The sequence below is a fragment of the Quercus robur genome, chromosome 2 (assembly GCF_932294415.1).
Source record: "Quercus robur chromosome 2, dhQueRobu3.1, whole genome shotgun sequence".
In the NCBI taxonomy this organism is placed as follows: domain Eukaryota; kingdom Viridiplantae; phylum Streptophyta; class Magnoliopsida; order Fagales; family Fagaceae; genus Quercus; species Quercus robur.
In genome coordinates, this window is record NC_065535.1 from 15,577,357 (window position 1) to 15,592,137 (window position 14,781).

Here is a 14,781-nt window from a genome sequence, read left to right on the forward strand (position 1 = left end):
GGGTCGTTAAAAATCGTGTCCCTACAGTCACTATATATGAATTTTATTATTTTGTATTGTTGTTCTTTTGTGTTTATTTATGATTATCTTTTTTTTTTTTTTTGACAAGATTTTTATGATTATCTATTTGTGTTTTCTTTTTTTCTTCTCTTGCAGGTATCACTCTATACTTTCTACAATCCTTCACTTTGTATTGCAATTGTAGTAAGTTTCTCGACCCTCTAATTTAATTGGAAATTATTTTCTTGTATAGATGGTTTGTAAAAAATATACCTTAAGATATTGTAATATTTGAATGTCAATGTTTATATATTAAAGATTTTGTAAAATGCTTCTTCACTTACATTATAGTTTCTATTATGTGTGTATGAATTTAAGAATACAATAATTAGAATTGTAAGTATGATTATGATTAATGTCTTATATTATTTTTAATTTAGCTTAATTAATTAATTAACATGTATATGATTTTTATTACTATGTATTTATTTTCCTTCTTGTTTATTTTTGATCATGTAATGGGTTTTTCTATTTTCATTTTCAACTATCACTCCCTAAAGCTAGTATGCATAGTTTAATATGACAGTTATAGAATATTTGTTATTACATTAAATCCATATGATGACGTTTATTAATTTGTACAATAATACATGGTTGTCACTAGACATGAAAGTCGAACTGGTTTACAGAATTTAATGACTTATAATTCATATAGATACCTAATTCTACTACACTTAGAGGGAAAACGGTAAGTAAGCAAATGAAAAATGACATGCAAGTCAATGTGTATTATTAAAATTATTGTTGTTGCTAGTGTTATTATTATTACTTACATTGTTATTATCTTTGGCGTCATTGTTGTTCGAAGACATGTATTACCGTACATGTATGTCCCAATTATGAGTATGATTATGATTAATTTCTTATATTATTTTTATTTTAGCTTAATTAATTAACATGTATATGATTTTTATTACTATGTATTTATGTTCCTTTTTGTTTATTTTTGATTGTGTAATGGGTTTTTTTATATTCATTGTCAACTATCACTTCCTAAAGCTAGTATGTAGATCGATTTTAATATGACAATTATAGTAGGTTTGTTATTACATTAGGTCCATATGATGACTTTTATTAATTGTACAATAAGATATGGTTGGCACTAGATGTAAAAGTCAAATTGGTGTACAAAATTTAGTAACTCATAATTCATATAGATACCTAATTCTATTACACTTAGAGGGGAAGGCAAAAAGTAAGCAAAGGAAAAATGACATGCACATTAATGTATATTATTAAAATTATTGTTGTTGCTAGCATTATTATTATGAGATTAAATTCAATAAGGACGGGGTGTAAATGAAAAGCCAGCCAATAAAAACATGTCACATCAGATTTTTACTTAAACTCATTATAAAATCAATACATCCTAATACACCTAATAAAATTCTTTATAAAAAAAATAAAAACCTATTTCATGTTTTGCCTAAAATCTCACTCCCTCCTCAGCTCCTGCGTCTCCAGCCACAATCCTCGCTAGACCTCCATTTGCTGCCACACTACCTCACTAGACCTCCATTTACCGTTGCACTACCTCACTGAACCTCCGTATGCCGGCACACTACCTCATGTTCCAAATACCATAAAACATACCAAATTATTAATTATTCAGAAAAGTGCAAATCTAGGAACACTAATCCTAATGCTATGGGAACACAAACGGTCTAATTATGGACAAAGAACATAAATTAAAATTTTATAATTGCGTGAGGCTTATATTCCTCAAAACAATTAGACTTACAGATTTCCTACAATTTCACTGACAATATCAAAGTAGCTAAAGCATTTTAAAGCATTGCCAAGAAGCAATTTTCTACCATATGTCAGGATTATCCTGCCAGTTCAAATCTAGCTTGTTTCAAGATTGAGTTTCATTTCATCATCTTTCCTTCCTAGCAATGAGTGCATGAACATACTGGGAAAACAATAAGTGGGATCAAACCATAATAAAAAATTACCTAGCGAAACCCATATCTGTCCTTATTTCAAAAAGCAAAATTCGTCCTTACTGTGCAAAACTCATATCTGTCCTTATTTTAAAATAGCAATACCCAAAGGTCCCAAACCGTGAAGATATCAAAATATAGCAATGGCCAAATCAATCAAAATAAGCAAAACCCATCAATATTAAGAACAAGAACAAATCACCTAGGTCCGGCAAGGTAGTGTGGCGGTAGCGGATAGAGGTTCGGTGAGGTACTACAGTGGCAAACGGAGGTCCAGTGAGGTAGTGCGGCAGCAAACGGAGGTCTGATGAGAATTGTGGTTGGAGACATAGGAGCTGTGGAGGGAGTGAGATTTTAGGGAAAACATGAAAATAGTTTTTTTTTTTTTTTTTTTTTTGAGATGTTATTAAGTGTATCAGGATGTATTGATTTTACCATGAGTTTAAGTAAAAGTTTAATGTGGCATGTCCTTATTGACTAGTGTAAATCAAAGGGTTTACACCACATCCTTATTGAATTTAATCTCTATTATTATTATTTACATTATTATTATCTTTTTCATTGTTGTTGTTGGAAAACATTTATTACCTTACATGTATGACCCAATTATGAGTATGATTATGATTAATTTCTTATATTAGTTTTAATTTAGCTTAATAAATTAACATGTATATGATTTTTATTACTATGTATTTATGCTTTTTTTTTTTTTTTCAATTATCACTCCCTAAAGCTAGTATGTAGTGTTTAATATGACAATTATAGTAGGTTTATTATTACTTCAAATCCATATGACATTTATTAATTGTACAATAATAAATTGTTGGCGCTAAACATGAAAGTCAAACTAGTGTACAAAATTTAGTGACTTATATAATTCATATAGATTCCTCATTCTATTACACTTAAGAGGGGAAAATGGTAAGTAAACAAAGGAAAAATGACAGGCAAGTTAATGTGTATTATTAAAATTATTGTTTTTGCTAGTGTTATTATTATTATCTTTGTCGTCGTGTTGTTGGAAGGCATGTATTACCGTACATGCATAACCGAATTTTTTTACAATTTTAATTATGTTCATATTGTAGGATATATTGATCTCAAAAAATATTGTAGGATATATGCAGAAAGGAGGAAAAGGCACTTGCCTCTTGCTCTTACCATGTTAAGATGTGAATGAGAGCGGGGATAGATGGCATGCGCGCACACACACACTCATATATATATATATATATATATATTAATATATATGTGTGTGTGATTGGATTCAAGTTACACATGATGTAATTCTAAGTAATGTTACATCACCCAATAATTTGTTATAGAATTCATATTTTGAAAATTTCATAGTTGAATTACATATTCTATATGTTTTTAACATTTATGCCAATTTTCATGTTAATTGGATGTTATTTATCATTCGATTTATATACTCATCTTTTATGCATTATTTTAAACTACAAAAACTTGAATTTGAACAATTGATTGATGACATGGATATTAATCTTTGATCATCTTGATATTTTGCAAGCATGTGAAATATATGAAAATAATGTAATCTAATGGTGAATTTGTCAAAATTTACATTCAATTAAAAAATATTAAGTAGCGTAACATTGCTTAAAGTTACACTAAGTGTACAAAAAAATTATCTCTCCTCTCTCCAATTTCGACATTTGTATTGCCACAATCCAAAATTTTAATTTTTCTCTATCCTATTTCGGCAATGGGATTGCCAAAATACAAAATTTTCTCTTCTCTCTCCTCTCTCCTATTTCGACAGTGGTATTGCAACAATTCAAATTTTTCTCTCTTCTCTTTTCGATCAATTGGTTAATTGGGCAGTCGGGCACAAGCACAAAAATTAGGCAATAACAATTTCGGCAATGGTATTGTATTGTGAAAATTTCTTTTTCTCTCTCCTCCATTTAGTTAGATCATTTCTCTCTCCTTTCTCCTACTTTTTGTCACAATTTGGGTAACACCATTACCGAAATTTACCTCTCTCCTCACACAACTAAATAACTTTGAACAGTACACATATTACAAATAAACTCGTATTTAAGCAATATTTAGCCAAAAGACTCCAATGGAGCTAGTAATGTGGGAATTTTGATCCAAACATTTTTGCATCATTTTCTTTCCCATTTTCTCCCCAATCTTGGGAGATTGAGTTTTGGTGGGTCTAGGGAGAAAACACCCAGGCCCCACTAGTTTTCATTCTTCAAATTACTCCAACCAAACACCCCAAAACATATTTTTCTCTCTACTTTTCTTCCCCCTTTTTCCATCCCCCTAAAATCCCTCCTACCAAATGGACTTTAAGGCTCAAACTAGGATATTTGTAACTTCAAAGAGACAGAATGATGGAAATGGTGTGATGTGTGATAGAGATAGTTGATACCCATGTTTTAAATCCTATTCCGTTCTAGCGGAACAACCAAAATTTTTAGATCTAGTGCACTTACCCCCCATGTGCAATTTTGGTATAAATTTTGATCAATTCCATACGAATTTAGGTTGTTTCTATCTCTCAATTCTAGACTATTCTGGGCTGTGTTAGAATTTTTTAAACTTTGAAGCCCAAATTTCTCATTTGACTCATTTTATTCACATATCACATGTAAAATTTTGTGTTAGTTAATTAGATATAATGAAATATGAAGTTATATAGGAGCACTGATACCAAAATATTCTGTTCTCGTAGTTAATCTGGAACGGAATTCAAAACCTTGGTCGAGCCTGGTGATAATTGGGACTAGTGAGTGAGAGACTAATTTTTTAATAGTGAACTCTTAGAAAACTATTCTAAGCTTTTAAAAGCCTTTTTATATCTCTTTGGTACTAAACCTATAGTAAAACCAACAGAGTTTTGGCATAGGAACTTTTAGATCTTTTGAAATAACAATGAATGATATTATTTATACGCTTAATGGGGCAAATGGGAGTTGGTGGACGTTTTCGTCAGTTGGTTGGCCAAACTAGCTAACCAAAATTGATCTTCGAAATTGAAATGAGTGATTTTAAGTTTTTGTCTCAAACTTGCGTACGCCACTATTGTAAGGCGCGCTCAAACTTGCGTATGACATATGCTACTTATGCAATGAAGTGATAAGGTTTTGCAAAACCAGAACCTATGATGGAGTAGTTAACTTCAAGCACAGCTAGCCTCCAAGATTTGAGGAAGAGAGAGACAGAGACAGAGAGAGAGGAATAGAATGTAATTGACAAAAGAGATTATTTCATTGCTTAATTCCCTCATACATCAAGCACTCTCTATATACTAATACATGTCTATCCCTTTGCTGTAACTAACTAACAGAATAGGAATCTCAACTAACTACTAACAATTTAGCAGTTATATGGTACAACAGCTCACAATACAATTTCTTGCACTCACTCACTTAGCCAATGATCCTAACAATATCCCCCTTTTAAAGCACCTTGCCTACAATGTGAGGCAATTGTTGTTGTAAACTGTATAAGTTCTCCCAAGTTGCATCATCTTGATTGCTTTCTTGCCACTGGACTAATAACTGAGTGATGGTTCTGATTTGAAGCCTATGAGACCTCTCTTATAGCACTACAATAGGTTCAAGGTTAACAATGCCTTCTACAGTAAAATCTGGTAAGGTAGGAATGAGAATGATTTGCTGTCCCAGTTTGGCCTTAAGGCAGGACACATGAAATACTAGATGAATTAAGGCATTGGAGGGTAGGTTTCACCTATCTTCTATAGAACTTGGAATGACCCATAGTACTTAAGAGTTAGCTTGCCAAGAGTTTTATGATTAATTGACTTCTTTCTATAAGGTTGCAGCTTCAAATACACCCACTACCCCACTTTAAATGACCTTTCAGACCTGTGCCTATTAGTTTGTAGCTTCATTCTTTCTTGAGCTAAAACCAAATTATGTTTTAGCAATGACAATATCTACTGTCTTGACCTGAGATGCGTATCAACTGCCTCCACTCTAGTAGTTCCAGGAACACAATCCTTTTAATCTTAGTGTTCGATAACCATATAGGACTTCAAAAGGAGTTGTTTTAGTGGAGGTGTGAAAATTGGTATTGAACCAATATTAAATTAAAGGCAACCAATCAACCTAAGCAGTAGGTTTATCAGTTGTAAATGCCCTCAGATATTGCTCCAAGCTCTTGTTCACTACTTTAATTTGCCCATCTGTCTATGGATGATAGAATGAAGACATGGCCAGTTCTATTTCTTACAGCTCTACATTAATTCCTTCCAAAATTGTGAAGTGAAAGTAGGATCTCTGTCGCTTACAATAGAAGCTGGCATTCCATGCAACTTAAGAACATTTTGCACATACAATTCTGCCACCTTGGAAGCTGTGTAAGGATGTGCTAAAGGAATGAAATGAACATATTTGGTCAACCTATCCATAACTACCTAAACCACATTTTTCAAGTGGGATTTAGGAAGACCCTCAATAAAGTCCATATTTACATCTGACTAAGGTGTAGAGGGAATGGACAAAGGCTGAAGTAACCCAACTGGCTTACAAGTCTCATGCTTAATTCACACTCTCTGATATGCTGCCTTAAGTACTTCCTTAATCCAAGCCAGTGGAAATCTTGTTGAATTCTGTGCAAGGTCTTCAGATGGCCTGAATGTCCTCCTAAAGGACTGTTGTGCACATAGTACAAGACAAAAGATTTGAGATGGCTATTAGGCCTCAAATAGATTCAACCCTTGTATAGTAAGAGTCCATTTTGTAGTGAAAACCCTTTAGGAATTCCTCCCCCCCCCCCCCCCCTCCCTCGGTTTGAAAGCTTGAAGCAGTTGGTATAGGTCAGGATCAAACTCATAACTATCCTTAAGTTTAGCAATCCAAGTAGGAGTGAGAAAATAGATAATGTATAAAGTACAGGCATTAAAGGAAGCACCCTCCTCACCGTCCTTCCTGAATAATGCATCAGCTACCAAGTTGTCCTTAGCCTTCTTGTATTCAACTATGAAAGCATACCTCATAAGCTTGGAAATCCATTTTTGTTGAGCTGGAGTGCCAACCCTCTGATCCAGCAAGAACTTGAGACTCTCTTAATCAGTCTTGATAAGAAAGGGCCTTCCTACCAAATATGGCCACCATTTTTTGACAGCTGTCACCAAAGTAAGGAGTTCCTTTTTATAAGTGGAGAGTATAAAAGCCTTTCCCTTCAAAGCTTAGCTATGAAAAGCAATGAGCCTGATATTTTGCATGAAGACAACACCCAACCCAAGACCAGAGGCATCACATTCCACTGTGAAGGTTTGAGAAAAATCTGGTAAAGCCAACACTAGAGGATTGGAAATAGCTAACTTGAGATTATTGAAGGTTTTTTTAGCCTTGTTAGTCCATGAAAAGTAATTCTTCTCCAACAGAGCAGTTAAAGGTGTTGCTATTTGATTGTACCCCTCGACAAATTTTTTGTAGTAGCCAGTTAGATCAAGGAAGCCCCTCAAAGCCTTAATATCTTTAGGTATAGGCCACTATTGCATAGCAGCTATCTTTCTAAAGTCAATTTAACACCCTCCTTGAGATAATATGGCCTAGATACTCCACTTCCTCACAAGCAAACATGCACTTGGATTTTTTTTGTAGACAAGTAATGCTTAGCCAGCAATGCCAATACAATCCTAAAGTGCTTAACATGGTCAGACAAGGACTGACTATAAACCAAAATATCATAAAAATATATATATACTAACACAAACTTCCTTAAATAATGTTTCTGTGGATTCTTTTTTTATATAGGTAAAACAATACACAGGCCCAAGTAGAAAGCAAAGATCCTAGGCCAAATGCTTTATGTTTAAGGGACTGAGATTGGTTCACTGCAGTTAAGTTGGGCTAATTTCAAACCAAGTTGTGCACAAAGCGTAAATCCTACAACACATACATATTAACACACAAAAAAAAACATATACGTATTGTACAACAAGGAACAATAAAAAAGTGATATAACAGAAAAAATGAAATAAATGTTAGAGATCCTTAGGATGATATGGAATGTTTCATTATTTTCTTAAGTTTTTAATACATTACGCTTACTAGTATATGTTACAAGGTCCAAATAAGTTCAAAAATCACAGACTTAGATGATTCCTCAGGCCTCTAAAACTTACGAAGTTTGAAACTCTTTGAATCCAAATGTATTATCTAGTGGTTGTTTTAGGATCCCGAATGGTGCTTTCCCTCTCTTTTCTCTTTTTGAGTTCTAACAGACTTTTCTCAAGAATCTTTTCCTCTGATTCACTGTTGTTGAATGCCTTTCACTGTTGGTTGCCCCTCCTTTTATAATGCCATCCTAGGGTTTCTATTGTATCATTGATTCCCTCCATTTGCTGCCCTGTGTACCAGAACTAATGTTGTGTCAGCAACATTGGTGATCGACTCCTTCCTTATTTTCTCACTATTTCCCTCTTTTGAGGTTTCCTCTTTAAAATCCCCCTCAACTGACTTTCCTGTTCTGGGGGGTCCTAAAGGGTTGACCTTTGATCTTTCTTTTTCCAAAACTTCTAAATACCACATTTTCAGACCTACCTTTTGGCTACTTTCATTTTTGTCATTATTCCTAAATGGGAGGATTCCCTTCTATCAAGCTGAAAGATCCCCAGCCACCTTCTTTCATGATCCATCTTTCTGGGTTCCCCGAGGTACCAGACCCTTATTTATGAATTGCTGGTTCCCCAAGTCTTCTGCCCCTTTTCTGCATCATTAGGAGGCTGATGGGACATATCTGCTCTCGTTCTTTATGCTCCTGGGCATGTGTCCTTGAGCTATTTCAATCCCATCCTGGCCTTGCTACATATCCCGAGGATTCTAGGCTCCTGGGAATCCCCAGGTATCCTGGTTCAGTTTTCTCTCTAGGTTCCCCAGCGATTTTCTCTCTTGGTTCCCGAGCGATTTTCTCTCTTAAGGGCTGGGCTAAACTTCTTCTTTCCTTGTTTCATAAAGTCCAATGTTTGCCCATTCATGGGCTTGGACCCATTCCTATTGACTTTTAATGGATTTGGGCATTGCCTTTCATTGAAAGCCCAAGTGGTTCTTGGATTTCAATCTTTTTTGTATTATTTTGGGCTTTGGTACAATATTGACATTTTGGACCTCAACAACATTTAAAAACCTCATTCATCAAGGACTAAAATGTGGAAAGGGCATTGGTCAAACCAAATGGCATTACAAGGAACTCATAATGTCCTTCATGGGTTCTAAAAGCAGTTTTAGGGACATCATGTTATTTTATTCTAATTTGGTGATAACCTGATCTTAGATCAAGTTTAGAAAAAAGGCTAGCTCCATGCAATTCATCTAAGAGTTCATCAATGATAGGGATAGGGTATTTATCTTTGATTGTAGCTTGATTCAAGGCCCTATAGTCAACACACATACGTCAAGAACCATCTGCTTTTCTTACTAAGAGAACAGGGGAAGCAAATGGACTTTGGCTATTCCTAAAAGACCCCACCTCCAATAATTCTTTTACTATTTTTTCAATTTTAGTTTTTTGGTAATAGGGATACCTATTGGGTCTTTGGCAGACTGGTTGGGTGCCCTTCTTAAGATTAATTTGGTGTTCATGACCCTTTAGAGGTGGTAGACCTGCTAGCGTAGCAAATACCCCATCAAACTCTTGCAACAAAGACTCAATAGCAACTGAGCATTGGTTCTGATCAACAATAGCACATTGCACTACTATGTGAACAAGTAGACCTTTCTTAGTAGGTTTCTTGAGGAATTGGGAAGTATCTTGTGAGCTAGTACTTGCTACCTTAATTCCTTGTAAGAGTAGAACTCACCTTTGAAAACTGGCTTATATGGGGAGGGTGCTCAAGAGCTTATAAACATATGGTTAAACTTACACTTAATCCATGTGGGATACTAGGATCATAACATTCCACTACGTTCCGTGGCCAACGTCCACGATGGCTCACTTTAGCGATACTAACCCGATGGTAGCCTTTCTCTTTTTTGGTGGCTCTACTCACCTATCAATATTTTTAATCTAGCCTCTAGGTCACCTCCTTCGAGATCTGACCACAAAGCCACAACTTATTTGATCCCATACTCAATGAGTTACACCTAATTACTTGTGGTGGTAGTTGACTTTGATACCAAATGTTACAAACCCATGGGTAGAACTCATTATTGAAAATCGGCCTGCAAGGGGAGGGTGTCCAAGAGCTTATAAATACGTGGTTAACCATACACTTAATCCATGTGAGATAATAGGAGTTACTATATGGGTTTAAAAGTGGGTATAGGCCTTTTTGGGGTTATCTATCGGGCTTTAACACACGATGCTGATAATTTTGACAATGATTGAGGCTTTCTTTGTCATTAGGATCGGAGACTTTGGGTATAGGCCAAAATAGAATGGAGTGTTGATAGTGTATGTTATCTGAGTATGTGTTGAGTCTTATATTAGGTGTTTATAGGTGGAATAACCTTGTGTGAGTTGTGTCAATGTCTAATTCTTGTAACTGGTTTCCTCATAGAATTTTTGTTCCAAATAACCTATTGTCTAAACATCCATTCATCTAACCCTTGCTGTAAACTAGCCTCAACCATCAAGTTTAATTCAAAACGGCCTGCGCATAGGATTTGATCAATTTTTCCATCAACTCATATATTTAATATTTAAGCAACCTAAAAACTCATTTCTTCCATTTCGATAAAAAAATTTCTGTGGATTGAAGTTTTATATATGCTTAGTTGAAAGAAAGGGGTACCTGAGTAGCTTTTCTCCATGCTTGATCCACCTCCTCCAAGCTTTGAGTGTCTCTAATCCATGCAGCTTCAAATCTGCACAGTTTGGGCAATTGGTCAATCTCTTGGTTGGCAACTTAGGACTTAAAAACCATAAGAAGTCCTGCGTTAGAAGAACTAGCCAAGGCTTTGCTACCTTGTTTGTCTTGTCCCTTTGATTGAGTAGACAACATGTTTTTTGATAATTTAATAGTTGTACTGAGAGGAGGGATCTGAACTTGGACATCTCATTTGAAAACATAGCACGTGCCAGTTGAGCTATTGTAATTTGTCAATAAGGTCCACCAAAGACATATATAGCGGCTTTTTTTACTTTAGACCCTCTCGTTATTCCTTTTTGTTTGTCCAATAAAGTGATCCATAAAAAAGCCTATCAACAACTGGTTAGCATTTCACCGATTCAGTAAAGAATAAAGACTATAGTTGAGATCATGCTGGGGCTTGCATCATGCATGTCCAATTCTTTGCCGCAACTCCTAGCTTCCAGTTCCACATGAGGCAAAGAGACTCTTGCCATTGCCGGCACACAACAATCTTTGCATGGCCCATTGCTCTTGTAAGTTGTAACTTTTTCACTGTTGATCTACTTTTTGTTGGAAGTAGTATAAATAAAAGCTTAAAAGTTAAAAAAAAAAAAATGGTTTAACTTTTTATTGACAAATAAAAGCTAAATATTAAATAGAATAAGTTGATTTAACTTGAAAGTAACATATATAAAAGCTAAAAAGTAAAAAAAAGAAAAAAAGAAAAAAAAAAGATTGTTTAGCTAAAAGAGAAATAAAAATATATCAAATGTGGAATTCGCAAATAGTAATATTATCTTTCAAGACACCATAATAATACCGTTGTCTTGACTTAACGCTTGTGGGACCCAAATCAAAAGGCTAAAAAACGAATGGTGATGTTGGTCCCTGCAAAGAATGATGTCGGACCCACAAACAATTTACAAAATAAGTCAAATGTTGGATAAGGAAGCAGAACCCAAATGTACAGTCATTCTTCCTCTTCGTCTGGGAATATACAATTAGATGTTTGAGTTTTTCAAAAATTTTAATAGTCATTGAGCCAAATTCATGTTGCTCACAAATAGTTTAGTTTGTTTGAAAACTTGAGGAATCTTGTAGATCAATTAGTATTCTATAATGTTGTTAGAGGATACGCCAAGATTTAAATTCTCCCACTCCCAACTATCAATTTTTTTTAAAAAAAAATTTAAATAAGAGATTTTTAATAAGATTGTTTAAGTGTTATGAAAATACGTATGCATAAAAAAATATTGTGGAAATGCGTGTTGTGGTATTTAAACAACAGTACTAGGCGGTCTCTTAATTATGTTATTGATTTCTTTCTCAAATAAAAGGCTATTGATTGTTTTCTTTTATATATATTATTTTATTTAAATATATTTGAATTTCAATTTATGACATCCATTCTATGATGATCATTATTTATCATTAGATTAAAACACCAATTAGTTTTTGGTGTAGGTGAGGCTCGAACCCTAAGATCTATTATTTAACAACAATAGACTTTACTAGTTAAGTTAATTAAATTTCACAAATTATTGATTTTTACTGTCTAAATGGAATGGAGTAAGTTTGACAAGTTGTTTTTAAAAACTAGGTTCATTTAATTAGCTATTCCTAGAAAAAAAGAAAATGGCTAAAATACAAATTTCACCCTCTATGTTTTAATAGAATTCATTTTAGTCATCTAATGTTACTAAATGGAGCGTTAATTGTTCAAATTTAAAAAAAAATTTCTTCAAATTTTTTAAATTAAAAACAACCAATTAGTGATTAAAAAATATTTTCTATTTTATAATTTTAATAGAAATTGACAGAAAAACTTTAATTGAATAAACTTGAAATTAGTGGACTGAAATGAACGAAAATAAGGTTAGAGGATTGAAATGAACTATAATGAAATTTAGAGAGTGAATTTTGTATTTTAACCAACAAAAAAAAAAGGACAGTTTAAAAAATTATCCTGAAATATATTGGAGGAAGTCAGATTACTAAAAAAATCATAACGAACATAAACTTAACCTATAAAAACAAATTGAGATAGAAGTTGTAGTGATATCGTGATAGTGGTGGTAACTTTCTATCCATCAAGTTGTTTAGTACTTTAACCTGTGTTTAATGCCAACATTGACCCTATGCACAACCAAAATCCCTTTCTTCTTCTTCTCCATTTAATATATAAAGCCAAACCCATTTTGAACTTAATATATATAACCAGTTAATTTAAAATCTACCAAAAGACAATGTTGCTTTGAGTATCAAAAAGTCAGAACCAAATGCCTTTGATACTAGACATCTCTATTGTTTTTCTTTTTTGGATAGAACTAGACACCACTATTTTTTTTTTTTTGGGTGAAAAAGGAAATGCATTAAAGAAAACTAAATAGAACAAAGTCTAAAGCATGAAACACCCCAAGCGTCAGTTATAAGTTGGTGCAAATACTTGAAGGAGGAGATGAATACAAGTACACAACACAAAAGATAATAGAGACCCCTTCTTTAGCAAAAGATCTACACAATGGTTCCCTTCGTGGTGGTTATGATGCAAAAGAGCCTCATCAAAAGACTAGAGCAGGGTTTTCGATTTTGCAATAAAAAATTAGAGCATTGAAAAAGTGAGCAAAGTCAGTCAGAGCACTAAAAGGGTGAGCAAAGTCAGTTATAAAACAATGTGATGTGATGATATTGATAACAGAATTAGTGTCTATTTTGATGAGTAACTTTTAAATGTTGAGGCACCTAGCAAGGTTGAGCCCAACACGGAGGCCTTAGAGTGGAAAATCTTTTATGCACAGGACGTATGAGATTTATGTCTCACTAACATGTGGGTCCCACGGGACTCACATGGCAGTGAGATATAGATCGACATAGATCTAATACGTCCGACACATGAGATGTTTTCTATCCTAAAATTCACTTGCCATGGAGTTAGTAAAGACTCACATGTTAGTAAGATATAGGTCTCATACGTCTGGCACATGAGATATTTTTTGTCCTAGCGTTTGGCTGCCATGGAGTTAGTAAAGGCCAATGTTTCTGGAGAAGCCACTAATCCATGCTCCTCTATCGCCTCTAATTAGACCACCAACATTAGCTACCGATATCTTTAATTCTTTACATGCTCTTATATTGAACAAGAATTAGGGACAATTGTGTCAAGTAGAAGTGTGGAAATGTGAGTTTGTTGAACCCTATTATGATAATTATTCTTCTTTTAAGGTCTGTTTGGGATTTGCTTATTTTGCTAAAATTGAAAACTTTTTACTGTAAGGAAATGTAAAAGTTAGTTGAAATAATACAATAAGACCCATAAATAATATCAAAAAATTCAATAGGGTTCATAAATAGTAATAAGTTAAATAGTAAAATAAGTTGAATATATATATATATATATATATATATATATATATATATCCAAATGCAACCTTAACTGCGATTTTGACCTATTCGTTTTGCTTTTGTTTGAAGTAACTATTATTGTAATAAAGGAACAAAAAAAGTTAGTGCTCTTATGGTCAAATGAAAAGTCTGGACACCTCCATATGTTATGCAACCATTTGTTGCCTTACATTCAGTGGATGAGGCAAAAGTCTGATTTTATATAATTGTAGAATTGTTTTAAATGAACATGTAGCCGATGTTTTTTTTTCCACCAATCAAGTGTATTTAAACCAATGAAATGTTTTCTATAAAAATTTTCATTAGACCAAGACATACATATAGACGACAAAAAATTGAAAAGTAGATATTAAAATTTTCCAAATAAAAATGAAATAAAGTTTCAAATGTGTCACTTCATTGTCATAAAAAATATCTCATCTTCATGCACCTAATCCTGACCAAGCAATGTTTGGGCTTTTGAGTCATAAAGAAAATATTAATTGGGCCAACTGGGTTACAAGACCCGAATCCAATTGAGGCATCGCTGACCCGACCGGAATGAGAAAGAAAGAAACACAAAGGAAAACACAAACG

At 33.8% G+C, this 14,781-nt stretch overlaps 1 long non-coding RNA gene across 1 annotated transcript; it reads right to left on the reverse strand.

The window, feature by feature from the left end:
- Positions 1–1,373: 1,373 nt before the first annotated feature.
- On the reverse strand, positions 1,374–11,026 carry LOC126702114 (uncharacterized). The gene is made up of 3 exons (XR_007647653.1): positions 10,917–11,026; positions 10,744–10,816; positions 1,374–1,621 (listed from the first exon to the last, which is right to left on the reverse strand). It is a non-coding gene; the product is annotated as an uncharacterized LOC126702114 (long non-coding RNA).
- Between the last annotated feature and the right edge of the window lie 3,755 nt (positions 11,027–14,781).